The sequence below is a fragment of the Rattus norvegicus genome, chromosome X (assembly GCF_021556685.1).
Source record: "Rattus norvegicus strain SHRSP/BbbUtx chromosome X, alternate assembly SHRSP_T2T, whole genome shotgun sequence".
Classification (NCBI taxonomy): domain Eukaryota; kingdom Metazoa; phylum Chordata; class Mammalia; order Rodentia; family Muridae; genus Rattus; species Rattus norvegicus.
This window is the reverse complement of record NC_141554.1, coordinates 119,565,217-119,590,768: the sequence shown is the minus strand read 5'-3', so window position 1 is coordinate 119,590,768 and position 25,552 is coordinate 119,565,217. Positions and strand designations below refer to the sequence as shown.

Below are 25,552 nucleotides of genomic sequence, written 5' to 3'. Positions count from 1 at the left end.
TTAAGGACATTCAAATTGAGACTGGATGAAAATGTAATAACATCGTACCTGCTGTTAATCGCAATTGGAGTACAAAATTCATAAAAACTTCACTAGAGAAAACATTAGAATTATATCAGTAATGATCTTAAGTAAATCATTTTTATGTGGTGGCTGTTAAGGAACTAGTTATGAATTTATCATCTTTTACTGGGAAGCTTTCTTCTAAAATATAAATACCCTAGATGTGTATTTCATTTTTTTCTTTTTCTCCTCCCATGCCCATGTAAGTTCATGTGTCGTATGGACATATTGAGGACACTTGAGGATGTGAAAGGACAATTTCAGTTGTCAGACCAAGCCTTTTGTCCTGCTTGATGAGTTTTTCTTTGATGTTCTCCACTATGGGCTAGGCTGTGACACACAGCTTCCTTAGATCCTCGTATCTGCACCAGTGATGTTTACCACAACCTCATTAGGATTACAGTACATAGCCTCTGAGGATTCCAACACAGACTCTCTGAACCATTTCCCTAAGCTAACTATTATTATCTATATTTTACACCCCAGAGCAAACCATGGCCACTTGATTATTATGAAAATAAAAACACAAGCACTCTGGTACTAGACTTCTGCCCTTGCCTACTACACTGTAGTATATAATCTGACCTATCTCATATGTGCTATTTATGGAAGAGTAACAGTCTTTGAAGGGTGCTGAGGTTTGAATGTTTGTGTTCTGGAAATCTCATGTTGAATTTTAAATAACTTAGTGACACCGTGAAAAATCAGAACCTTTAAGAAATGATTAAGAGAAAAGGACTCCACACATACTTGTGGTATTGGTTAAAGTGGAAAGCGGTAGCCGCAGCCTCCTCTTGTTTATTCTCCTTATATCATATGATAACACCTACAAAATGTTGTTGCCAGATGCTAGATGCTTGTGCATGTTGGACTTCCCCGCTTATAAGATGTTAAGGTTTAGTCTTCTTTGTATATTGTAAGGCTAAGTGTTGGTCCCTATCATCTAGTTGCCCCAGAGATGAGAGAGTCCAAAGTGATGCTATGTGACATTGCCCCTAAGTAATTTCTAATTGGCAAATAAAGATGCAGACTGCTAATAGCTGGGAAGAAGGGACATAATCAGGGTTTAGAATTCCTGGGCTTGGGGTCAGAGGAAAACCATGAAGAGGAGAGAGAAGATGGTGAAGGAGGAAGTGGAAGACCCTATGGGTTAGGAGTCTACAAAAACATGGCCAAGGGCTGGCCAATGGGAGAGAAGAACAGTCCAGAGGAAACAGTAATAACTCTGGATTATTGATAGGAAATGGATTTCAATACCATAAAGGGTAGATATCTGCACTAGTTCTGGTGATGATTAAGGCCTATTGTAAATATAAAAGGTTATGAGTATCATTTTTCAGGAACTAAATGGTCAAAGGCAGGGTGGAATCCCTGGATTGATATTAACATTTTCTACAACAATAAGATATAGTATTACCCTATGATACTTCTGCCGACAGTCAATTACCCTGCCCATGGTATTATGTAGCACAACACAAAATAGACTGAAAATGAGATAAAGTAAATTCTCCTTTAAGGTTTTAACAGGAGTTTGAATTCAATGGAATGTGTGTCCATTCTAGGGCATTCTGTCTCCCACTGTGAAGTAGAAAAAGTGTTTGACTGCCTCTGCCTTAATCTCTCACTAGGAATCATAGCCCCCTGGATAGTTGACGGACATTTATCTTTATCTCGGTCTTTCTTCAGCTCTTCAAGCCAATCTATGACATTTCCAGGTAGAACTGACCCGCTTCCTCCTGCGAAGAGGACTCGCCTACTCTTACATTTTCCTGCATTCGCAGCATATTTCCCTTTTGGTTGTGTAATCAGTGCTAAGGAAGGCAAAACCCAGCATTTCCCAAAGGTTTCCATAAATTTCTAATTAATAGACATTATGTTTAGGAATAGGCACCACGTGAAATAAAGGATTGATTTTCTTTTCACTAAATTAAATAAAATATTTTAACGTCTCGGTACCTCAGTGGCATGCACCTAAATATGGTATCTATTTCATTGATTTGTTGCAAATGTGAGTATAAATCACTTTTTACTATACCTTTCTCATAGTGTGCAATATCTGACAGCCATTGTAACTAAATTATCCTAATTGTTTTGTTATAAACCAGGGCAGAGACATTAAGGTTAAATTGTGCCCGAGTTTACAATTTATTGGTGGGGCATAGATACCAAATCTGAGGATGTAGTGCATCCCTAGTTGTGTTCTGTGGATGATTTTTTTCAGGACCTTTTGAAGATATTGTACAAGTGTTATTTTACTTTATTACCTATAATCTTACTTTGTGAGTAGATGTGATAGATTTGTAGAGTTTTAGGGCAGCCTGGGTTATATAACAAGACCCAGTGTCAAAACAAACAAATAAAAACCAAGCACAACCCTTGTTCCTAGAGATAATGATTAAGTATATTTTAGTATTTGTTTTTGAAGAATTTCATTTTTATTTTTTGGAGAGAAAAGGTTTATTCAAGAGTACACTTCCAGTTCACCACCAAAGGATGGTGAGGACAGGAATCCAAACAGGGCAGAAACCTATAGGCAGGAGCTGATGCATGAACCATGGAGGGTTCTGGTTACTAGCTTGTTCAACATGGTTTGCTCAGCCTGGCTTCACGATCTTGGATGATGGCAGAGTCTTAGTGTAACCAACATGGGTAAGCAGTATCTACCCAGAGCTACTTAACTTTTCCCTCATTTTTTGGAGCTTTAATCTGTAAAAGCAAGACAAAAATCTACTCAAAATATAACATTTTGCTAAACAGTATGAGCTATGAGCTTCTATTCCTTAAGTTCAGATAGTTTCATGAATCCTTGCTAAAGATATCACTTTAGACAATTTCCTCAACCACTTTATGTCTCACTTTTCTCAAAATAAGGGTATTAAAATTAGTTTTTATTTCATATAGTTCTAAAATGGACGAATATGGTATTCTTGGATTTTGACACGTGAGATGTACTGTTCTATTATGTCTTATGGTAATTTAAAAAGTCTCTATAAATATATTCTAATTTCCTTCTAATTTGGTTCTTATTCTACAAAATGCAGTCAGTGAATTAAAGAACCTTTTACATAGAAACAAGTTTTCCCATTGAGGGCAATACTCAACCATAGATTCTAGAGGATAGGTCCCTAATTAGTTGTATTTGATTGTCTTTCCCCCAGGCTCTATGAAGTAGAAAAATAAGATGAAATCAGTCCTATTGTCATTTCTTATAAAGAAATTCACTATATTGCACAGATTATTTTCTCATTTTTGGATAAAAAAATCCCCTCTCTTGAGGAACAATACAATGGAAACCTGGCACACTCCTGTGATCCCAGCATTGGAGAAGTCCAAATAGGAGGAACCTGTGTCAGAGGTCAGTGGAGACAATGTCTCAAAACTAAAAATGAATAACAAAAGATAAAAGCACAAACAAAAAGAAGGGATATGGCATAATGCTTTGCTGTGTGATTTCAGAGCTTTCCATACAGACAGGAATAGGGGTCATGCCTGATAAACCCTAAGATAAATATTTCATGCCAGTACACTTAACTCCCCAAACATTATAGCATAGCCTAGCTTACCTTAAGTGTTCTCAGAACACCTATATAGGCAATAGGCAGAAGAACCCTACTTCACATAAAATGTTGACTCTTCCTTAATTACTTAAATTCTGCATTTCAAGTGAAAATCATAGCAATTCCTAAGACTTGGGAACAATTTGCACTTGGAAAAACTGTGCCACACCTATGTCAAGAACCATGGCTGTTTTACATTTTTTACTGCCTGGTTAAAATCAAGGATTTAAAGAAACACCATGCTAAGGGCTGTGATCACTCTGCCGTTCACTTAAAGTTGAAACATCAAAGTCACACTTCTTGTTTCTGCTGGCTCACTATCAGCACAAACACACATCTCTTCCAGCTGTCCTGTAACATGGTTTTGGTTTTCAGTTGACAAATTTCCAGAGCAGCTGCCACTTTGACATTAAACATAGCAACTATTTTGCTCAAACCCTTGACAAGAAGATTCATGGTGATGGTGTCAGTGACCTCCAGTTGTCACTTGAGAAGTTTTTATGTACTTCCTGAACAGCAAAATGACTTACTGTGCTTTTAGGAGTTAGACAATTAAGGCAAAAGACTATTGATTCTGTCTTAAACTCTTGGAAGCTAATCTTAGCAGTAAAAAAAGAATGAAGAGAAGACAAGGACTTGTTTTGCATTCAAGTTTCCTAAGGCATTTAAAATGTCTGTGAAGATTAATGTGCCAGAAAAACACAAAATATTGGGTTCCATGGGAAAATTTCTTCCTCCACTGTTTTCTCCCTTTTCATTCTTCCAATAATTACAGGGATATAACTTTTCATGTGGAAGACAAACGACCTCACAGTGTGTTTGATATTAAGGCGAATACAGTATTATTATGACCTCAGTTTTGCATTAAATCACACTAAAATTATACTAGCCTCCCCTGAACTCCCAGTGTTTGAGGTCAAAACCCATTGGTTCTTGATGAAACATTAATGAGCAATATTTTCTTAGAAATATCTAGATTTTCAAAAATTCTTTAGATGAGTACCTTTGTGTAAAATACAACATTAGGTAACATAGGAAGAAACCTCTCAGGTTTGAAATGACTTGCTTTATACATGCTTTCCACTGGGTGTCAGCAATGCATGCCTATTAAACCATGGTGGCCAAGTACAAATGGATGGTAGTTCTTGGGTGATTTTGAACTAGACATTTGGGAAAATGTTTTTATTAGAATTCCAATCATTAGCTATCTATAAGTAATTAATTTATTCTATGGGTAAGCATGCCTCATAGTCATCACAATATTGTAAAATATACAATCAATGACACTTATTATTTCGAATATAAACTGTCAAAAATCTAAAGAAGGTTCCTTAAAGGTATAATCAAACTGTTATCCTAAGACTTAAGAATAGTACTTACAGTAAATAATGTGCAGTGTGGGGTGTGTGTGTGTGTGTGTGTGTGTGTGTGTTTGTGAGTATGTGTGTGTATGTGTGTGTGTGTATGGGTGTTGGTATGTGTGTGTGTATGGGTGTTGGTATGTGTGTGTGTATGGGTGTGTGTATGGTGTGAGTGTGTGTGTGTGAGTGTGTGTGTGTGAGTGTGTATGTGTGTGAGTGTGTGTGTGAGTGTGTATGTGTGTGAGTGTGTGTGTGACTGTGTATGTTGGTGTGTGTGTAGTGTGTGTGAAAGTGTGTGTGAGTGTGTGTGTGTATGTGTGTGTGTGTTGTGTGTGTGAGTGTGTGCGCGCGATGTATTGTGCATAAGTAGTTCGGTAAATATAAAATAATATGATTCCCTGAGCCTTTATCATAAAAGAGTTCGTGTTGTCTGTAACCCCTCCTTGGTACTGACCTCCACCCACATGCTCAGTTGGAGCTCCCTCCTCATTTTTCTACTTCCCACTTCATATCACCTTTGCCCTCCTGTTTTCCTAGAAAGGCACATGGGAAACATATGATAATATGGTATTTTTCACTATTTAATATTGATCTTTCTTTCATTTTGAGAGAGATGTGTCTGATCGGGTTTAGGGTGGTCTCAGCAGAGTCAAAGCATTCTTCGGAAATGTGTTTATGGTAGTGAAAGACAAATAGTTTGAATCCTTAATATGAAAGATTTTGGGGCTAAAGTTGGAGGAGCCCTTTGGTTCTTGAAAAATTAGGCTTTGATGAAGAGGACTTTTTAATCTAATTTCCTTGTACTTATTTATAAGAGAGCTTTTGTTTCTTCAACTTTGGAAACAGGGGGACTTGTGGTGGATGACAGTATGTGAAGACCATAGTAGATAGAAATGTTACATTGTTATTCCATTCCCTGCTCAGCCAGTAAAATAGAATGAACATTTCATGTGAAGTGAAAAGTAGAGTTGAAGGAACTGTTTTTATGAGGCATGCTAAAAATCTTTCTGTCCTGGCAGTTGTTTTGATAAAAAGATTATGAAATGTGACTTACTTGGAGCCAGGTTTAAATCATTTAAAAGATCGTGCCTTGAAACCATTTGAGAAGCTATATCCTATCACCTTTGACCAGTGAACTGTGGATTAATTTTTATCTTTTCCACATGTAGAGAAACGTGGACTTCATCTTATATAGGGCATGCTTGACATGTTTCACTAGGGAAGCAAGATAAAATGGCCGAGTAAGCAGAATGGTATGTGGGTTATTACCTAGTAGCTTTGAAACATAAATATTATATCTTTGTTTTCATCTATTCCCTAGGTTATAAATGATAATACTGTTTTAGTGATGTTCCGTACAGACTGTTTTATCAACTCTGGGATATACAACATGTCATGATCTTTCTAAGTGTTCAAGTTTTGAGGAAACATGAAGAGAACATATAGCAGCAATCCACGAAAAACTCTTTTTTCCCCCATTGGTTTGTTATGAAAATTTCCCCTTATTTTTGTTTAATTTTTTTTCACACTCCAGATTTTATTCCCCTCCTGGTCCACCCTCTGACTATTCCACATCCCATACCTCCTCCCTGCTTCCCTGACTCCACGAGGATGTCCCTATCTACCCCACTCCCCACCACATCAAATCTCAAACTCATTGGGGCCTCCAGTCTCTTGAAGTTTAGGTGAATCTTCTCTGACTGAACACAGAACCAGCAGTCCTCTGATGTATATGTGTTGGGGGCCTCAGAGGACAGTAATGATAGGCCCCTTTTGTGAACCCCCCATAGCTTAAGTAATGGTGTCAGGTCTTGGGGCCTCCTCTTGAGCTGAACTCCACTTTGGGCCTGTTGCTGGACATTCTTTTCCCCAGGCTTCTTCCCATTTCCATCCCTGAAGTTCTTTCAGACAGGAACAATTATGGGTCAGAGTTTTGACTGTGGGATGGCAACCCATCCCTCATTCGATGCCCTGTCTTTCTGCTGGAGGTGGGCTCAATGTCTTCCCTCTCCCCACTTAGGGCATTTCATCTAAGGTCCCTTTCTTTGAGAACTGAGTGTCTCTCACCTCCCAGGATTTCTGGTACATTCTGGAGGGTCCCCTCCCTTCTACCTCCCAAGGTTGCCTATTTCTTTCTGCTGGCCCTCAGGGCTTTAGTCCTGTTCCCCTCTTCCTTTCCATGTCCCCTTTCCCACCCAGGTCCCCCCTTCCTCCCCTTCCTGTGATTGCTTTCTTCTCACTCCCAAGTGGGACTGAGGTGTCCTTACTTGGGCCCTTCATCTTGCTGAACTTTCTGAGTACTTTGGACTGTATCTTGGGTATTCTGTACTTTTTTCTTTGGCTAATATCCACCTATTAGTCAGTATATATCATTCATGTTCTTTTGGGTCTGAGTTACCTCACTCAAGATGATATTTTCAGGTTCCATCCATCTATCTGTGAATTTCATGAAGTCTTTGTTTTTAATAGCTGAGTAGTACTCCGTTTTGTAAATTAACTACATTTTTTGTATACATTCTGTTGTGGGACATCTGGGTTGTTTCCAGCTTCTGGCTATCACAAATGAGGCCACTATGTACATAGTGGAATATGTACCTCTGTGGCATGGTGAGGCATCTTTTAGTTGTATTCCCAAGAGTGGTATTGCTGGGTCTTCAGGTAAATCTATTTTTTGAGGAACCTCCAGTTTGATTTCCAGAGAGGTTGTACCAGCTTGCAATCCCACCAGCAATAGAGGAGTGTTCCTCTTTCTCCACATCCTCGCCAGCATCTGTTGTCACCTGAGGTTTTGATCTTAGCCATTCTGATAGGTGTAAGGTGGAATCTCATATTAGCTATATAATTTTTCAACGTCTTCCTTTGCCAGACTGTGGAATTCAGTGTCCCTTTTTTTAACATTGAGAAGCTTCTGCATCCTTCCTTTCTTTGACTACATACATCTGTAAAAAAATTTCAAATACTAACTTTAGGCTATGTCTTAAATGTACTTGCAGAACTTTTTTATTTTAATTAAATTATTATCTAAACAATTCTATGGTTTGCTTGTTCATGAGGTGAAAAATCTTCAGGATCAAAGTTTTTATTTAAATTTCATATGTTGGAGGATTTTTTGTTTTAGACTTTATTGTTAATTTCAAACTCACTTTTATATAATATCAAATAATTGACTTGGATTTCAAGCTTTCAAAAATATAGCACTACTTCCATAAACTAATAGTACTCCACATCCCAATATAGACATACATGCACATCCATGATCTTGGCTAATGTTTTCAAAGTAGCAAGGAAATTGAATCTACCCACTTGTCATTCAGTAAGTAAATAGATATTCAATATATTGAATGAAAAAATATCTATTTTCAATTTAAAAAAGAAAGAAAATATTGCCCATGAGATTTCTTCTCATCATGAAGAGAAACCTGATTAGAAAGAAAATGGTACAAATGGGGACTGTTCTAAGGGCTTCACAAAGAGAAAAGGTACTTTTCCCTCTCATATGCAGATCCTAGGTTTGAACTGGTAAATATCGGTAGGTAGGTGGAAGTAAATGTGAGTGAAAACTAAGGAATTAGAAAGCAGCATAGTTTGGGAGGAGAGACTTTGAGGGAGAGCAATGGGAAGAACAATAGAATGAACTTGGAAGTGGAGACAGGATGTGGGTGGTAACGTGGGGAAAGTGGGAGGCTGAGGAAGAAGATTTTAGGTGGAAAGGGGACAAGCGTCTCATCCAAAATGAGATATTTATGAAAGTGCCTCATGGAAATGGGCTACTTTATAAAGTAACTTAAAAATAAAAATATTACAGAAAACCAAATTTTATTAGCTCTTTAAACATTCCAAGGCAAAGTTTAGACAGATTATATAGTTTATCTCACTGAGAGCATCCATTATGTCAAGTCAGATGTTGATGTTACTAAATCTTTATATGAATTGATTTTCAGTCAATATTTTTATGGTAAGTATACAGAGAAAAAGGTTGCTATCTCCAACTGTATGAATTTGTTTGCTTTTTCTTTTTTAACTTTCCAGTTTTGGCTTTATGCATTTTGATGTTCTCCTGTAAATTTTATTTACTAGTTTTATATCTTCTTGATAAATTCCCTTTACGACTCTAAAAGATTCCTTTTACTCTCTGGTAACAATCTGTGTCTGATTATTTTCTTTGCCTAAATATTAGTATGGTCTTTCTAATTTTATTATGCTTCCTCTTTTTATAATGACTTTTTCTTTCTTTTCTATATATTTTATTAGTGATTTATAAATTTTGTGTAGTGTGTTTTTATCATTTTCACCCTCCTGTTTTGCAACTCTTCCTAGTCTCATTCACTTTCCCTTTTACTCCCTCCCCAGCCATGAATGGCAACTTCTGGTGTCCTAATAAATGTGCCTGTGCGTGTGAACTTCCACTGGAGGAATGTTGATGCCTTAGGTGATTCACTCTTAGAGAAAGTTTACCCTCCCTTCCCCACAAGTTAACTATTGCCAAAACTAAGGATAGAGCCTCCTGTTCATCTCCTTTGTCCTGACCCATTACCTCTAACTGACGTAAGAACCTACTAATTAGGAATTCCAATTTAGACTGAAAGCTGGCAGCTCTCTAGGACTTCTGAAGAACTCCAACACTAGATTGGGCCTGCTAAGGTATCTAGTCTTTTGGACGGAACACCTGCTAGAGTCATGGTGTTAGGAGAAAGTCATTGTTAGACTGGATGTACTACTCAACAGATGAAATAGTCTGTGTTCAGGCATTACTATGAAGTCATATAAAGACGTTTTTAAAAGGGAGGAAGTAGAAAACATTGGTATAAGTAGCTAAAAGAGAATTATAAAACAGGGGGGATAGATTGGGATGGGGGAGAGGGGCAGCAGAGTAGAAAAGCAAGCTGGGAGAAACAAATAATACTAAAGGGTTTTTTAAATGTCTTAGGGGAACCTACCACTCTAGAAATTTCCTAAAATATATCTACATACATACATACATATGAAAGAGTTAAAATGGGATCATTCTATTATGGGATAATAATACCTATACTTGATGCCAGAGGCTAACAAATAAAAAATCAGTGGCAGAAATAAATTGCTTTTTCGGAGTTGTTGGCCAGTGAGGGCCCATGCCCCATATTCAATTAGCTTGGGCATTCACTTGACATTTACTTTAGAATTTTTTCATATGTCTAGATAGTAACCCTTTGGGTGGAGTAAACTTGATGATGGGAGACTAGTGTCTCTTCCTAGACAGGAAGTCAAGGGCACTTGAAAGGAAACAAGAGGGCAGGAACAGGTTAAATAGTCCTCATAATCAATTTTTTAAAAATAAATCTTATAAATGGTGTCTGTATTTAGAGTGAATTTTTGGAGACAGAATATATGTGTTATTCTATTTTGTATTTTTATTCAGTTAATTTAAACCTAATGTGCAGAGAATATGAGAACTTGGAACATCCTAAATGGAATGTCTTCATCAAACCCATCCTCTCAGGTCAGGCAGAAATATTGTAAGGGCCAGAGAGGATGGATGACTTCAAGAAAACAGTGTCTTCTGCATACAAGAGGACTGATGCATATACAAAGTCATAGAATCTGTGGTAGCATCTGTAAGGCATACAGAAATTCAAGCCAGACAAGAGCTCAGTGCTGAGAGGAGGAAGTAGACACAATCTCCCATCCCTAACCAAGAAGCTATGTCTAGGTGATATCTACTTGCAAAGGAAAAAGTAGTTTCTCCAATGGAGTCTTACTGGGCAAACAAACCAAAATTAAGAAAGGCTCCATGTCCAGCAGTAGATGGCCAGCATAAAACAAATTCCATGGTAATTTGCCTGTTTGTCTCATTTTGCTTGGTTTGTGTAATTTCTTAAAACCTTAGTGGTCTTTTGCTTATGTATTATGGTTTGCAACTTTGTGTCTTTATGGTGTGGGGTGAGGGTGGGGAGAGCACATATGCATTTCTCTTGCCTTTTCATTGTTGTATTGTTTGACTAAACTATTTTTAATATTCATGTTGGTTCCTGAAAATGAGAAAGAGGGTATAGAATTGGAAAATGGGGAGGTGGAAAGGATCTAGGCAGAGAGAAGTGAGGGGAAACTCTGATCAGGATATATTGTATGAAAAAATTATTTTCCATTAAAGAAGAAATAATATTTTTGTGTGAAGTTTATCCTATTGTCATTTGCAATCTAATTGCCTCACTTATTTATTATTTAACATATTCTTATTTAATTATTTTATGATTGTCTTAAGCAGTTAAATCAGTAACAGAAATTTAAGGAAAATTCTATCCAATCTATTAAGTTATTATAGCACCTGAGTCTATTCACTCTTCTAATTCTATCTACTCTTTTTTATTTAATATTTTGTTGGATAGTTTATGTGTTTACATTTCTAATGTTATCCTCTTCATCCCTCTTCCATTACCCCTCTCCCTGATTCTAGGAGGATGCTCCCACCCCCACCCACTCACTCCAACCCCAATGCCCTGGCATTCCCCTACACTGGGGAAATGAGCTTTCACAGAACCAAGGGCTTCTTCTCCTATTGATGCCAGATAATCCCATCTTCTGCTACATATGTGGTTGGAGCCATGGGACCCTTCGTGCATACTCATGGTTTGGTCCCTGGGAGCTTTGGAGGTCCTGATTGGTAGATATTGTTGTTCTTCCTATGGATTGCAAACCCCTTCAGCTTCTTCAGTCCTTTCTCTAAGTCCTCCATTGGGCTCCCATGTTCAGTCCAATGGTTAGCTGCAAGCATCCTCATCTGTATCAGTAGGGCTCTGGCAGAGCCTCTCAGGAGACATCCAAATCAGGCTCCTTTCAGCAAGCACTTCTTGGCATCAACAATAGTGACTGGGTTTGGTGGCTGTATATGGGATGGATTCCCCAGGTAGAGCAGTCTCTGGATGGCCTTTCCTTCAGTGCCTGCTCCATTCTTTGTCCCTATGTTTCTTTCGTTAAGTATTTTGTTACCCCTTCTTAGAAAGACTAAAGTATACACATTTCGGTCTTCCTTCTTTTTGAGCTTCATATGATCTATGAATTGTTTCTTGGTGTCTGAAAGCAGACATTCATGGTAGCCATAGATAGCAAATAAAAAAGACTTTACAGTATTTTGGAAAGCAACAAAACAAAAGAGCAATGAAAAATACCCAGGAGATTTGATTTATAAATTTGACAATTTACATGATTCAAAGTGGAGATTCCTTTGGGGTGTATGTTTCACTTACTTTTCATTTCTTTCTATTACTTATTCTATTTACACTCCAATGTTTCCCCCATTCCCTGTCTTCTCTTGGAAGAGTTCTTCCTCCATACCCCATCTGAGAGTGTGCCCTTTGTGGAATTCCCCCCACTCTGTGGCATCAAAGCCTCTAGAGGACAAGGCCCATCTTCTCCCAGTGAGGCCAAAGCAGGCCTCTGCTACATGTGTGCCAGGGGCCTCTCACCAGCCTCTACATGATCTTTGGTTGGTGGCTTAGTCTCCAGGAGCACCCATGGTTCTAGATTACCTGCTACTGTTGTTCATCCTATGGGGCTGCCATTCCCTTCATTTCCTTCAATCCTCCCTCTAACTCTTCTACAGGGGTCCCTGACCTCGGTCCAATACTTGGCTATGAGTATCTGCATCTGTTTCAGGCAGCTGCTTATAGAAACCCTCAGAGGACAGCCACACCAGGTTACTGCCTGCAAGCACAACATAGCATCAGTAGTGTCAAGGTTTGGTACCTGCACATGGTATGGGTCCCAAGTTGGGGTGGGATAGCCTTTCCTTCAGTCTCTGCTCCATTTTTGTCTCTATATTTCTTTCAGACAGGAAAATTTTGGGTTGAAAGTTTTGTAGGTGGGTTGGTGTCCCCATCCGTCCACTGGAGCCCCTGTCTAACCAGTGGAGGTGGTCTTTTCAGTTTATATATCCTTGCTGTTGGGCATGTTGGCTAATTTCACCAACACTGGGTCCTGGGAACCTCCTCAATCCCAGGTCTTTGGGACTTTCTAGAGATTCCATTCATTCTCCTCACCCTCTGGGCTTCTGTCCTGTCTCCCCCTCATACCTGATCCTACCCCTGCTTTCTTTTCTCCTCCCCTTCTCTCACCCAGGCCCTTCCTTCTGTTTCTTTGTTTCCCCCTTCTAAGTAGGAATTTCCTTTTTGTTTAGCTTTTTTGGTTCTGTGGGGTGTATCATGAGTATTAAATACGTTATGGCTAATATGCACTTATCAGTGAGTACATACCATGCATGTCCTTTCGGGTGTGGTTTACCTCGCTCAGAATGATATTTTCTAGTTCCATCCATGTGCCTGCAAAATCCGGCACACCAATGGCACAGGCTCTAAGATCAACAATTGATAAAATGTTGTTTTCCAAATTACAAATCATCTACAAAACCAAGAATCATACAGAATCATACACAAAATAAAATGTATCCAACTGAAGGGCTAGAAAAATGGCTCCATGATTAAGTGTGCATTACTGCTGCAGATGATAAATTTTCGAGTCCTAGCACCCACTATTGTCTTATTGTTGTGTTTTGTAAACATCTTTTAAAAAACCTGGGCCTTATTACATAGCTTCACATCTTCTTGGGCCTTCTGGGTCGTTATCACTTGTCTGGAACCTATGATCCTCCTTCTTCATTTGCCTTCCAAGTGGTGATATTACAGGCATGCACCACTATACCCAGTTGTTAGGTTCATTTCTCTTTTTAAAGATTTATTTTTATTATTTTAATTATGTACATGTATGTGGATCTATGCCTGTGCATATATGAGCATATGAGCTGTGGGTCCTGGAAGAACTTAGAGCCCTCATTTCTCTTTTAAATTACAGGTGCTAGATGGTTGTGAGATGCTGAAGATTGGTCCTGAGAACCAAATTTGGATCCTCTGGCAAGAGCAGCATGAGCCATTCCCTGCTGAGCCGTCTGTCCTGCCTCAGTTGTCAGTTATTTAAAAATACTCTCCAGGTACTAAGAGGAAGTATGTATAAAGTGTACAATGATGATGTCATATGCAACAAGGCAGGTCCAGGATAAGGTGTAGCTTATCATTGGATGAGAAGGAAGGGTAGGTGGGGGAAAAGTCTAGGAAGGAGGGAGGAGGAGGAGCAGGAGAAATCAAGATGGAGACGAGGACGAAGCAGGATGATCTAGATCCAGGTGGACTAGGTCAATTGCATCTTGTCTAGGTGGGCCATTTATAACTTTATTAATTGGCAGTGAATTCATTGTGTGGATGTATTGTGGATTGAGGAATTAACATGTATATCTAATTGCTAAATTACAAGTTTCTGGAACTTTGATTTTCTGGGCTAAGGAGGACAGTGTGTGAAAGAAATGGCTGAGAGACAGTTGGAGCATGCTGATCTGGTTCTGTTGTCCCCGAGGAGTGAGAACTTGCCCACAGAAGGAGGGGCGCGCGCCAGGCATGGTAACTACCACCTAGGGTACCTTGCGGAGAGGGCGACTAAAAGAGAGACAGACACATAGGAAAGGACGGCTTATATACTGCATTGGTAGAGTAGAAACTGCAGTGAGCAGTTCTGACTAGCAGGAACTGATAGAAAATGTTCCTTTCTAATTTTTACCACAATAGGATAAAGTCTTTAAATGATTCCTGAGAATGTTGACTCACCAAATAAAGAATAACATAAAAATTGCTCCACCTGGGAATCCAGCCCATATACATACAGCCAACAAACCCAGACAATATTGCTGAGGCCAAAAAGTGCACGCTGACAGGAGCCTGATATAGCTGTCTCCAGAGAGCCTCTGTCAGAGCATGACAAATACAGAAGCGAATGCTCACAGCCAACCAGTGAACAGCGAAAGGTTCCCAGTGGAGGAGTTAGAGAAAGGATCGAAGGAGCTGAAGGGTTTGCAACCCCACAAGAACTCCCAGGGACTAAACTCAGAGCTCCCAGGGACTAAACCACTATCCAAAGAGACCGATGGCTCCAGCTGCATATGTAGCAGAGGATGGCCTTGTTGGGCACCAAAGAGAGGAGAAGCCCTTAGTTCTCCCAAGGCTGGACCACCCAGTGTAGGGGAATGTCAGGGTGGGGAGGGGGGAAGGGGTGAGTGGTTGGATGCTGCGGGAAAGGGGATAACATTTGAAATGTAAATTAAAAATATCCAAGAAAAATTGAAAATTTTAATTATAAAAGTCTACTAATTGAAATGAAATAATCCTTTAAAAGACTCATGGCTTTGTTGGGCACCAATGGAAGGAGAAGCCCTTGGTCCTGCCAAGACTGGACACCCAAAGTGTAGGGAAATGTCGGGGGTGGGGTGAGAAGGGGGAGTGGTTGGGGAGGGGAACACTCTTATAGAAGAAGAGGAGGAGGATGGGATAAGGGCCTTATGTTCGGGAAACCAGGAAAGGGACTAAAATTAGAAATGTAAATTTAAAAAAATCCAATTAAAAAAAAGACTCAACAACAGTTGTGGCAGGGGGAGAGAAGAAAGAATTTGAGAATATAAAGAAGTCTGAAATTTGCCAAGTATAGTTGTTGTCAGTGCATTTACTATTAAACCTCATATATGTTGTCTAAAATCTACTTGTATTCCACTTCCTTCAGGAGAATTCAAACTTCTTGCCAAGTAGTCGATATTATTTGGCCTGTTTTCTCTCATTCAAAATTTAATCTACCCCACAGTTGTCAAGGACATAAAATCTAATGTTTGACACTAGAATCCTATAAATAAGTCACTCCACACCATTTGTTTACTTTACACTAGAAAATTCACAACCCTGAGAAGAGATAGGAATGAGACATAAGAAAAACTAAAGTACATGAAGCCACACATTCACAGGTTCTTTTGTTTTCTAGGTAAAATCTCTTCATGGCCAGAAGATATGTTAGTTTACTTCTAGTGCCCTTAACTTTTGATATTGTTAACTAATAAATTTCATTTATTTCATGTATTTTGGATTAACCTTCTTACCATCTGGTTGCATTCATTCATCCTTCACTGGCACGAATGCAACTCACCTGATATTTTGCCAGTTAATGATGGATAGTTTTCTTTGCTCATGGCTGTTCTCAACATAAAGAACTCAGGACTAAATTCAGAAGAAATCATGGTCTAATTACTGAGGTTGAGTTGTGAGGTGGCTCAGCTTTGAACTTTCATAAGAACCCGAGTTCTATCCTGGAACCCACCTGATAGAAAGAGGGAACAGATTGCCACAAGCGGTCCTCTGAATTCTAGATACCTCTTGGCATGGAACCCCATTCAAACAAAGAAACGAGCAAATAAATAAAATGGAACTATTTTAAAACACATTTGTTGTGTTGAAATACAGAAGGTAACACAAAGCAAAAGTGAATACACCCTTAGCAACCAATGTAAATCAGCCGAGACAGTCTGCATAGACGAAATGAGGAGAACGAAGGGAATATTCTTGAAAATATATGGTTGCAAACTGTACAACATTGATGAAAGACTTATCCAGAAGTCTCAAAAAGCCCCAATGAAGATAAAGAAAGTTCACAGCCAAAACAGAGTCAAGTTCTTGAAAAGCAAAGAGAGGGAATCTTGAAAAGGATAGAAAGAATTGGCATTTTTCTTGGAAAAAGGTATGTGAGCTAACAAGAAGCCATGTGACACAGAGTTGTTAAAGAAGACTCTGTCCAGGAAGAAATCCATAATGGACAAAATTCATTCAAATTATCTTTTGATAAGTTAAAACAATAGTTAAGACATTACTAACTGAGGAAAAACATCTGAGATTATTATTTCCTTGCATACCTGCTCTATACAAAATAATATACATAGGATATACATAGAGTAGAACAGAACAGCTACACAGAAATAAACAGTAATAATAACAATAATCATGATAAATAAACAATAACTATATCGGTAAATACTAATATAATTAATGTAGTTAAACAAAATTAAAATAGCTCTTGTGGCTGTTTGTGATCTTTAAAAACCTTTTATGATTTAAGTTAACTACAGTATAAAAGTAGAATTATAGAATTATAAAACTTCATTTTCTGCCATTATGTTTCTATGAATGTAATTTGAAAATAGCATCATAGAAGAAAGACATAGAAAGGGAACTCAAAAGAGTGTTTTGTTTCTGATTGAATTCATTCATAACTAAAATAGATCATAGTAAAAGCAGCACACTGGTTAAAATGATATTTTAGATTGTACCTACGGAAATATAAACAACACTGCTGGGAGAATAGATCAGAGGAAAAAGGAACACCGAAAAGCAATCATAGACTGGCACATGTAAGTTATCAGCAATTACTTTACATGTATATGGACTGAAAACTCAGTTAAATGGCTAGATTAACAGAGTGGATAAACACAGCATGATCCCACAGTAAGTGTCTAAGACATCTAAGATTCATAGACACTAATTGTTTGAAAAAAACACAAGAGAGTACAAAAATAATAGAATGGTTATATTTATCAGAAAAGATAGGCTTTGTGGTGGGTCAAATATTGCCCTCAAAGACACACCCAAAAATTTATGATTGTGGTATTAATTAGAAATTTCATCTTTGGAGATGTAATCAAGTCAAAATGAAATCATAACAGATACAATGGATAAATTCACTCTGCTATGATAAGGCATAGAAAGTATATTAGGGAAAATGAAAAAAATGACAGAATTTTAAGTAAAATGTAACTCCTTTTAATAATACTATAGCAATACTGAGTCATTTATTGTAATCAATATGGCAAGTTAAATCAATATATTAATAATAGGAGATATTATTTGTATGCATCATTTTTATATTATTTATATTATATAGCTATACTACATAGTTATAAATGTATATATTAATATTATATACTATTACTGATCTATAACATCATATATAGATCATATATTATAGATCAATAATATAATATATAACTACTTATTAATTGCAATTATAATTATGATCATATAATATATAATTATATATTGCTAGTAATGTTTAACATTACATTACATAGTACATATTAATTATATGATATACATAATTATATATTAACTGTAATGGTATTATATTGTATGATAATAATAATATCTCACATTATTAATGTATTAATTCAGTATTTCATATTAATATATAACATTATTGATACATTAATAATAGGATTGTAGTTGGAGAAAACCTGATAGAGTCTGTTCTGGAATTGACTAGCTACAGGTTAAGGCAGGTCATTTGTATTCCCTAATCATTACTTTCTCATTTGCAAAACAGTCCATCTATCAAATATGTTTTGGGAAATTTAAATTGATAATGATAGTTTTTGTATTTTATAACTTCAAGACTCTTCTATTCAAGGATCTGATTTTAAACATAAGCTTATTTATTCTACACCAGTTTTATGTTGGCAAAAGTTAAAAATAAATAGTATACTGTTCCCATAAACCCACATCCACCAAGTTTCTTGAGTTAATATTATGTCAGTATGGTACATTCCTTTCACTGTGACTACTTGGATTTTTTTCTTAAAGAAATTATACTATATATAAAAAATTATCTTCTTTTTGACCTTAGCAGTGCTTTTGGAATAAACCAAGATGATCTGACCACTGTATGAAATACATTGGAATGTTGTTTCTTATGTTTGACTTAGTACCTGAGACAGGAGATTATTGAAACATAAACAGCAACCCTAGTAAATGACTCTCTACTGGAATGAGTGATTAGCATAGGGCATAGTATTCCAGTTGTACTGGTTCTTTTAAAAACAAATTCCCCTGTTGTTATGATACCACTGATCCAGAATAGTGCATACATAGGCATTTGAGAGTCAGTGCCCTGGAGTTTTTCCACTGTTTTTTTTTTTTCTCATTGTATCTAAAGCATTAAGTGATGTTCCCTGAAGCACTACCTTTGCCCTAGATTTTGTTTTACTTTTGGTGGCTTAGGAGTGAAATTAATTTCTTCATGACTTCCGAATAACAGTCTACAGATTTCCAGCTAATGGTGAATATATTCACATAGTAAACAAAGATCTTTGTCTTGTAACTAGCAGTAAAATTACGCATGGGATTCACATCCAGAGTCAGTCTTGTCATTCAGAGACAGTTTCCCTGTCCCACAGCAGTAGAATGTAAAGGTAGAGGACCTGTGGGGAGTTAAATGGTGAGCAAAATATTGAAAACATAGAACCCATATATACTGTGCAAGCAAGTTCTCGTCCATTCAATGCCTGGGAGCAAATAACTTCCTAGCTATCCATCCGGACCATTCTTCAAAGATTGTGTGTCAAACAGCTTTGGAAAGTATAAACAAGAGGCAAGCCAATCTAAACTAAGGCCTTAGGGAACTTCATTCCCAAATAGTCATGGTCATGGCTTTTAGGGAAGTGAAGTTAGTTCTTATTGGAGAATAGAGCAATCCAAGTGCCAGAACAATTCCCCAAAGGATAGAGCCAAGGACATAAATTTTTCTCTAATGACACACTACACATAGAATCACTTTCCCCCCTTGGACTCTTCCTTTCTTAGTTTCTGGATTTACAGTAAAACTTCAAATGAAAAAAAAGTTATGGTCTAGTTTTTCTGAGAATTCGCCAATATTGCGGTATTTATATATTTTCCCCTTTACAATGTCTCACATTGAGAATCTCAGCACCCATGCTCACATGGGCAACCATAAGTAAATTCACAAAGACATCAAAATGGGAGAGGAGAGTTGTAGCGAAGATGGGGTTCAGAGGGACTGGGAGGAGTGATAAGAGGTAGTGATGAGGTGAAAATAACCAAACACATTATGTTCACACTATCTATCTATCTATCTATCTATCTATCTATCTATCTATCTATCTATCTATCTATCTATCTACCTATCCATCCATCCACTCGCCCACCCACCCATCCATCCAGTTATCTATATTACACTATTACACACACACACACACACACACACACACACACACACACACACACACACACATCAAATTGCCAAGAGAACCTGAGTTTAGATTGAAGCACCTGTGCCTGGAACTCCAGTGTTGTGGGAGGCAAAGACTCAAGGATCACTGTGGTTTGAGTCCACCAGACTAGTTCCCAGCTCAGTGAGAGGTGTTGTTTCAGGTGAATTATTAAGAGAAGGGGATTGGGGGAATGGGAGGAAGAGGTGTGAGAAGTGGGGACTAGGTGGAGATGAGGGTCAATATTGGGATATAATGAATAAATTAATAAATTAGTGAAAATAAATGAAATAAAAAAATAAATAAAATCACTGAAATACTAAAAGAGCCAATAGAAGATGGCCTCTGAAGTTGTCCTTTGGTACACTAGAGACAGAGAGAGAGAGAGAGAGAGAGAGAGAGAGAGAGAGAGAGAGAGAGAGAGAGAGAGAGAGGCCTTGGTTTGTTTTGTTGTCTTGGCTGCAGCTTCTAAAAAGGCATATTTGAAACACCTGCTAGTTTGAAGACTCAGGTGAACCCCTTGCTGACTGTTGTTTGGTTTTGTGGATTCATGTTTAGTCACTTTGCCGTGCTGACAAGAGATGAAACAAGTTATCTTTACCATCTGATGCCTTAACAGCCTCGGTATACTGTTTGGTTGTGGAATAATGATTCAGGAGAATAAATCCACAGAAAACTTGCTTGTAGTTGACTCTAACAAGATCTTTGAAAAATCTTTAGTAGACTTTCTGTGGTCATTTGAAGTAACTCATTCACCGCTATCTTGATGGTCCTCTAGGTGGATTACAGTAGGTTTATCTTGTACTATCTAGCAATACACTCAAATTCCTAGAATGGCAAGGGAAATTTTGAAATTCTACAAGTTTATAACAGTTGCAAAGATTTGATACAAATTTTCCCCAAAACGAAGGTCTAAAAGAAGCTTAACTTCTATTAATCCTTTTTCTTGCATTCTCATGGATAATAGAAAATGTGAGGAAATGAATTGAATTGATTTGCTAATCAAAATAGATGTATTTTAAGGATATTTCAAATTGGTATGTAGAGAAGGAAAAGAACCCTAACAGTTGTTTTGTGACACTTTCTTAATATATGGAGCATGTTAGTCAAGTGTTTGCTGATATATAAATACGTCTTATTTTTATAATTACAGAAATATCAAGCCAGATATGGAGGTGCATTTCTGCATTTTCAGTCCTTGGAAGGTACAGGCAGTAGGATCAGGAGTTCACAAGACTACACAAGGACTTTTGCGTCAGCCTCAGCGACAGGAGATCCTGCCTCAAAAACAAATCAAAGAAAGAAAAAAGTAAACTGAAACAAAAACCAACAAACACTAAAAGGAATGAAGTCAAAATATTATGAAATGATTTATATTGGAAAGCTTTCTATTAGATTATCACTATAGGTTTCTAGTCTAGGAATACATTTATGTGTACAATTGATACATAAAATTAAATGATTTCAAAGATTTCACACTGTGACCTGTGCCACTTTTATAGTTAAAAGGTTTTAAGCATCGGCTCTATGCAATGAAAATAATATTCCTTTATTCATTGCTAAAACTTTCTGGAGATTCTAACAATTGCTGCTTAAGTCTTTATTTACCTGTAGTGTTGGTCCTTCTGTAAAGTATTTTAATTAAGTTCATCAAAGTGACTCAAGTACTTATTTTATGCAAATTATATTTCTTTAAATATTTTTGATTATGTTTTTTATTTCTTTATATACCTTTCTTTGCTTATCAGCACTCTACAAATATGGGCAGCTTGTAACCAAATCACATAAAGAGTAATTTCTGATGCTAAAACATCCCCACATCTGTTACTTCATGCCTTAAATGTCGTAAATATCTTTAAATGTCCTTAAAGTTCATAAACCTTACAATGTAGGGTAGCATGACCAAATGTGAGGGATCATGCTAAGCTTGACACCAATTAAAGAGTTGGTATGCCCAATCCCAAAAGGTTACTTTAAAATAAAATGTGTTGTGAATGGGTAGTATCTGTACATGCTGTATCAGGTGACTTTACTGCAGTGTTGAGCTGAACAGTGTGTTCGAAACACACAGTGTTGGACTTTCATGCTGTGTATATATTATACCATGAGTCAGGAGATAATAGCTCATACTTGTTTAGAGTCTGTTGTAAGTTATGACTGAGACCTGTGGTTCTCAACTTTACTGTGACCCTTTAATACAAACCCTCACCTTGTGTTGATCCTCAGCCATAAAATCATTTCCTTGGCTATTGTTATGAATTATAATATCTGATACACAATCCATGTGGAGGTCATCATCCACAGGTTGAGAAGCCAGTAGCTATGGCCATGGTACTGTTACAGAAACAGGATTATAGCTGTCGCAACCATTCTACGTTTTTAGATGTAAATATGTTTGTGTATCAGGTTAAATAAAATAAATATTCTGGCCAAGTATTGCCACTGATTCTCAGTCTTCTTAATTCTTTGACCCTTTCATACAATTCTTTATTTTGTGGTGACCCCCAACCATAGAATTATTTTCATGATATCTCCTAACATTAAGTTTGCTACTGTTGTGAATCATAATGCAAATGTGTGATATATAGCATATCTGATAAACAACTCTCCCAAGAGGAGAAACCTGAATTAGGGTAATTTTACTACACACGTGAAATTTTCTACTCTCATAGAAGCATAATGGCTTAATTACAGAAAATAAAGGCTTTTAAAATACTTTCTGCCATGATTGCTAGACGTATATGTACGCAATTAGTATCTCATTTTCTGTTTCCTGTGTAAAAACACAATGTTATCTTTCTGTTTTCCTGACAGCCATTAGGGCCTTACACTCCAGTTGCCATTTATGTCTTGATGGATTGTGACCTTTTGGAATTGTAAACATACCTTTCTCCCATAAGTTGCTTTTCTTTTATAGTATTTTATCACAACAACAAAAATGTAACCAACATATCTGTGAATTGGGGTCATGTGAAAACTTCTCCGGTAAAATGAGGTCATAGTTGGGGAAATTTTGGAAATACTGATTATGGGAGAGAAAATATTTTTTTCAACTTTAGGAGTAACTTTATCCTAAGAACTTCCTCTTCCATACTTTTCTCATTTTTCATTTTTATTGGTTATTTTATTTACATTTCAAATGTTAACCTCCTTCCAAGTTTCCCCTCTACAAGTCCCCTCTTTCCTCCCTCCTCCCGCTGCTTCTATGAGGGTGCTCCCCTACCTGCCCACTCACTCCAGCCTCAGCACCCTAGCATTCCTCTACCCTGGGTCATCAAGCTTCAACAGGACCAAGGGGCTACCCTCTCAGTCATGCCAGATAAGGCCATCCTCTGCTACATATGCATCTGGAGCCATGGGTCCTCTGGTGGTTTAGTCCCCAGGAGCTCTGGGGGTCTGGTTGGTTGATATTGTTGTTTTTCTTATAGGGTTGCTAACCCCTTTAGTTCCTTCAGGCCTTTCTCTAACCCTTCCATTGGGGTCCCTGTGCTCAGTCTGACGGTTAGCTGCAAGCATCCTCATCTGTATTAGTCATGCTCTGGCAGAGCCTCTCAGGAGACACCTATATCAGGCTCCTGTCAACATACACTTGGAATCCACAATAGTGTTGGGGTTTGGTAGTTGCATATGGAATGGATCCCCAGGTGGGGCAGCCTCTGGATGACCTTAACATCCTTAGTCTTTAGGGAAATGCAAATCAAAAGAACCCTGAGATTTCACCTTATACCAGTTAGAATGGCTAAGATCAAAAACTCAGGTGAGAGCAGATGCTGGTGAGGGTCTGGTTGGTTGATATTGTTGTTCTTCCCATCTGGCTATTTTCTTCCCCGTTCTGAGTAGGACTGTATCATCCACACTTTGATGTGATCTTCTTTCTTCTTGTTGGATTTCATATGGTCTGTGACTTGTGTCATGGATATTCCGAGCTTCCTTTTGGCTAATATCCACTTATCAATGAGTATATACTGTATGTGTTCTTTTGTAACTCTGTTACCTTAATCATGAAGATATTTTTAAGTTCCATCCATTTGCCTGTGAATTTCACAAAGTCATTTTTTAATAGCACTGTGCAGTTTATTAACCAAGTACAGTAGCATCTGGTGATGTTGGGACAGAATTGGGATTGCTTTCTGGAGCACTTCTTTTTTTTTTTATTAACTTGAGTATTTCTTTTTCTTTTTCTTTTTCTTTTTCTTTTTTTGGTTCTTTTTTTCGGAGCTGGGGACTGAACCCAGGGCCTTGCGCTTCCTAGGTAAGCGCTCTACCACTGAGCTAAATCCCCAGCCCTGAGTATTTCTTATTTACATTTCAAGTGTTATTCCCTTTCCCGGTTTCCGGGCAAACATCCCCCTAATCCCTCCCCCTCCCCTTCTTTATGGGTGTTCCCCTCCCCATCCTCCCCCCATTGCCACCCTCCCCCCAACAACCTAGTTCACTGGGGGTTCAGTCTTAACAGGACCCAGGGCTTCCCCTTCCACTGGTGGAGCACTTCTTTTCTTCATGCTCCTGCTTCTCAGAAAGCTGCTTCAAAACTTCTGCTTCATGTGACTTGTGTCTTTCTTCTGCAGCTTCTAGTTTCTTCTGAATTTCCTCCAGGGAAAGATCCTTCTTCTATGGAGGACAGGGGGAAGGGGGAAATCAGGGACAGATTCTTTTGACCTAGGGCTGAGAATAAGTTCAAAAGCCTGGCCAGAAGCACGATTCTATGCCCTTTCACCTGAATATCAAGAGTTGCTATGTTGAGCAGAAGACAAGAGACTACATGTACACTCTACACAGTCCACTGGGAACAAAAGCCCTGCTCTGTCGTCTGAGCCGCCTGGCCACACTCTTGAAGTCATTGTTTTTGATAGCTGAGTAGTACTCCATTGTGCAGATGTACCATATTTCCTGTATCCACTTCTCTGTTGAAGGGCATCTGTGTCTTTCCAGCTTCTGGCTATTATAAATAAGGCTGCTATGAACATAGTGGAGCATGTGTCTTTTTTATATGTTGGGGCATCTTTTGGGTATAAGCCCAAGAGAGGTATAGCTGGATCCTCAGGCAGTTCAATGTCCAATTTTCTGAGGAACCTCCAGACTGATTTCCGGAATGGTTGTACCAGTCTGCAATCCCACCAACAATGGAGGAGTGTTCCTCTTCCTCCACATCCTCGCCAGCATCTGCTGTCCCCTGAGTTTTTGATCTTAGCCATTTTCACTGGTGTGAGGTGAAATCTCAGGGTTGTTTTGATTTGCATTTCCCTTATGACTAAAGATGTTGAACATTTCTTTAGGTGTTTCTCAGCCATTCGGCATTCCTCAGCTGTGAATTCTTTGTTTAGCTCTGAACCCCATTTTTAATAGGGTTATTTGTTTCCCTGCGGTCTAACTTCTTGAGTTCTTTGTATATTTTGGATATAAGGCCTCTAACAGTTGTAGGATTGGTAAAGATCTTTTCCCAATCTGTTGGTTGCCGTTTTGTCCTGAGAACACTCCTTCTGTTCCTCTGATCAGAACAACCTCCCTACCCAAGGTAGATTTATTCACAGTGCATTCATGTTCCTGCATGTTTGTGTACTGCAGCAAATGCATGCTTGGTAAATCTCTTTTTTCTACTCTTTCTTGTATGCCCTCCTGGTACTTGATAAAGGCATTATCACCTTCCTTTTAAACACACATGTATCATCATTATAGCAGTA

At 38.0% G+C, this 25,552-nt stretch overlaps 1 long non-coding RNA gene across 3 annotated transcripts in view; it reads left to right on the top strand.

Annotated features, from left to right (window-relative positions):
* LOC147998332 (uncharacterized) overlaps positions 1-22,580 on the top strand; it is a 48,285-nt gene extending 25,705 nt beyond the window's left edge. Inside the window, exons 2-3 of one of the 3 annotated variants that reach the window (XR_015646683.1) lie at positions 13,805-13,940; positions 21,025-22,580. This is a non-coding gene — a long non-coding RNA (uncharacterized LOC147998332). The remainder of the gene's footprint in view (positions 1-13,804; positions 13,941-21,024) is intronic. The other 2 variants (XR_015646685.1, XR_015646684.1) reach the window with 2 other exon arrangements.
* The last annotated feature ends 2,972 nt before the right edge of the window (positions 22,581-25,552 follow it).